Source organism: Elephantulus edwardii, unplaced genomic scaffold (assembly GCF_000299155.1).
Source record: "Elephantulus edwardii isolate Elephantulus edwardi_28Jun2011 unplaced genomic scaffold, EleEdw1.0 scaffold00121, whole genome shotgun sequence".
Classification (NCBI taxonomy): domain Eukaryota; kingdom Metazoa; phylum Chordata; class Mammalia; order Macroscelidea; family Macroscelididae; genus Elephantulus; species Elephantulus edwardii.
The window spans coordinates 1,344,744-1,348,340 of NW_006399871.1; the positions used below are offsets into that span (position 1 = coordinate 1,344,744).

A 3,597-nucleotide genomic window follows, 5' to 3' on the forward strand; every position below is an offset into this window, starting at 1 on the left:
GGTAAGGAGCTGCACCCTAAAGCAGGAAATTGAAATTCACCAGATGTTTGGTGGAAGAAAGATAGGTCTCTCCTTCTTTGTGATTTACTGCCTCTGAAAATCAGTTGGAGGGTCAGCTATAAATTGATTCTGACTCAATGGTATATAACAATAGCACACATTAATCTAGTAATATAGAATTACATTTTTTCACAGTCCAATGGCTCTCTTATCCAGGAGTGAAATTTCTTACCTACTGAGTCATAATATCTCACACCCTAATACATGACTGCCCTTTCCTTTTCACAGAATGCCAATGATGTAATTGAAAATATTGGCTTAAAGGCACATTCTTTTCTTATAAGGTATAGATCACTAGAGATGTTACTGCCAATGTCAGATGGATCTTGGCTGAAAGCAAAGAGTACTAGAAGAATGTCTATCTGTGCTTCATTGACCATGTGCTTCATTTCATGATGTGGATCACAACACATTTTGTGGCTATCCTTGAGAAGAATGGGAATCCCAGAATACCTGATTATGCTCATGTGAAACATATACTTGGACCAGGAGACATTTATCAGAACAGAGCAAGGAAATGCTGCATCGTTCAAAGAGGAAATGAGTCCATCAGGGATGTTTTCTGTCTCCATACCTTTTCAATCTGTGTGCAGAATAGATAGTTCAAGAGGCTGGACTTTATAAGGGTGAGTGTGGTATCAGGATTGGGGTCAAACTCATCAAGAACCTGCTACACAGATGATAAAACCTTTCTTGCCCAAACTAAGGGATACCTGAAGCATTTGCTGCAGAAGGTCAAGGACTGTAGTCTTCAATGTGGCTTGAAGCTTAAAATCAAGAAGACAAAGATTATTCGCAGCTCCTGGTGTTCCAGAGCATACCTCTCCTCTCCCTGAGCATCGCGAGTGCACCGCTCCTGCCGCCGGCTCAGAAGACGTGCTTTTGTCACAGAAGCTTTTGTCAAGTGTTCTTCTTGAAAGAAGAAATTTTAAGAAAAACACTATGGCAAAGAGAGTAAAAGCTAAGCCCATCTCAGACAAACCTGGAAGTCCATATCGTGCTGTCACACACTTCGACTCGCTAGCTGTCATAGACATCCCGGGAGCAGACACTCTGGATAAATTATTTGATCATACTGTGTCCAAGTTTGGAAAGAAGGAATGCCTTGGGACCAGGGAACTCCTAAGTGAAGAAGATGAAATTCAGTCAGATGGAAAAGTTTTTAAGAAGGTCATTCTTGGGAATTATAAGTGGATGAACGTCAACTGCAGAGTGAACAACTTTGGTCGTGGACTCACTGCACTGGGACTGAAAGCAAAGACCACTATTGCCATTTTCTGTGAGACCAGGGTGGAATGGCTGATTTCGGCGCAGACATGCTTTAGATACAACTTTCCTCTTGTGACATTATATGCCACACTTGGCGAAGAAGCAGTAGTTCATGGGCTAAATGAATCTGAGGCTTCTTATCTGATTACTAGCGCTGAGCTTCTAGAAACCAAGCTTAAGACTGCATTGTTAAATGTCAACTCTGTTAAACATATCATTTATGTGGACAATAAGACTATCAATAAAGCTCAGTACCCTGAAGGATTTGAGATTCACAGCATGCAATCGGTAGAAGAGTTGGGCTCCAAGCCAGAAAATGCAAGCAACACTCCAAATAGACCAACTCCTTCAGACTTGGCTATCGTAATGTATACCAGTGGTTCTACCGGTCTACCAAAGGGCGTAATGATACATCATTGCAACCTGATAGCTGGAATGACAGGCCAGTGTGAAAGAATACCTGGACTGGGACCAAAGGACACTTACATTGGCTACTTGCCCCTGGCCCATGTACTGGAATTGACAGCAGAGTTATCTTGCTTCACCTATGGCTGTAGGATTGGATATTCTTCTCCACTTACACTTTCAGACCAGTCCAGCAAAATTTAAAAAGGAACCAAAGGAGATTGCACTGTCCTGAAGCCGACACTCATGGCTGCTGTTCCGGAAATCATGGATCGAATTTATAAGAATGTTATGAGCAAAGTCCAAGAGATGAGCTATATTCAGAGAACTCTATTCAAGATAGGATATGCTTACAAAATAGAACAGATTAAAAAAGGATATGATGCACCTCTTTGCAATCTGATACTGTTTAAGAAGGTGAAGGCTCTGCTAGGAGGGAACATTCGTCTGATGCTGTCTGGCGGCGCACCCGTCTGCTCAGACTCAACATTTCATGAATGTCTGCTTCTGCTGCCCAGTTGGCCAGGGCTACGGGTTAACTGAGACATGTGGTGCTGGGACAGTTACTGAAGCTACTGACTATACTACTGGCCGAGTTGGAGCCCCTCTTATTTGTTGTGAAATTAAACTGAAAGATTGGCAGGAAGACGGTTATACAGTTCATGACAAGCCTAACCCCAGAGGAGAAGTTGTAATTGGTGGACAGAATATCACCATGGGATATTTTAAAAATGAAGAAAAAACAGCAGAGGACTATTATGTGGATGAAAATGGACAAAGATGGTTTTACACTGGTGATATTGGAGAATTTCATCCTGATGGATGCTTGCAGATTATTGATCGTAAGAAAGATCTGGTGAAGCTACAGGCAGGAGAATATGTGTTTCTTGGAAAAGTCAAGGCTGCCTTGAAGAGCTCTCCACTAATTGACAACATCTGTGCTTTTGCCAGAAGTGACCAGTCCTATGTGATCAGTTTTGTGGTTCCAAATCAGAACTGGCTGAGTCTTTTAGCACAAAAGAAAGGGATAGAAGGATCTTGGGTTGACATCTGCAATAACCCTGACATGGAAGCTGAAATACTAAAAGAAATTAGAGAAGCTGCAGCTACCGCGAAATTGGAGCGATTTGAAATTCCCACCAAGGTCTGCTTAAGCCCAGAACCATGGACTCCAGAAACTGGTTTGGTAACTGATGCTTTCAAGCTGAAACGGAAGGAACTGAAGAACCATTACCTCAAAGACATTGAGCGAATGTATGGGGGCAAATGAAAAGAAGGTGTTATACTTACAGTATAACAGAGGCCTTTTTAGCATTTAAGCCTTTGATCTGTCAGTTAGAATGTAATTTTTTAATCATTAGTTGAGTCTACTTAGTTATGCATAGTGACACTGCTTAGTTATAGTGACACTGAAAATTATTTTCCCTTTAGCTGTGTAATTTTAGGGCAAAAATTTTTTTACGATTTATAATTTATAATTAAGATACTTCTTAGAGAAAAACATTTCTGTTGAGCAAAATAAATTGGAATTGGAGCAGCAAAAAAAAAAAGAAGACAAAGATTGAAAAAAAAAAAAGGAGACAAAAAGTCTTACCACTGGGCCGATTGACAGCACCATGATAGAGGGAGAAGAGGTTGGGGTTGTTAACCATATCAGTTTGCTCGGCTCCACAATCAACCCTTTTGGCACCAGCAGTCCAGAAATCAAAAGACAAATTGCACTGGGAAGTCTGCTACCAGAGACCTCTCCAGAGTGCTGAGGAGCAATTATGTCAGTCTAGAGACTAAGGTGCACCTGATCCAGGCAATGGTATTTGTAATTATATTATATGCATCAGAGAGCTGGACAATGACTAAGGATAA

At 41.2% G+C, this 3,597-nt stretch overlaps 1 pseudogene; it reads left to right on the forward strand.

The window, feature by feature from the left end:
• The first annotated feature begins 996 nt into the window (after positions 1 to 996).
• On the forward strand, positions 997 to 3,004 carry LOC102843968 (annotated as a pseudogene).
• The last annotated feature ends 593 nt before the right edge of the window (positions 3,005 to 3,597 follow it).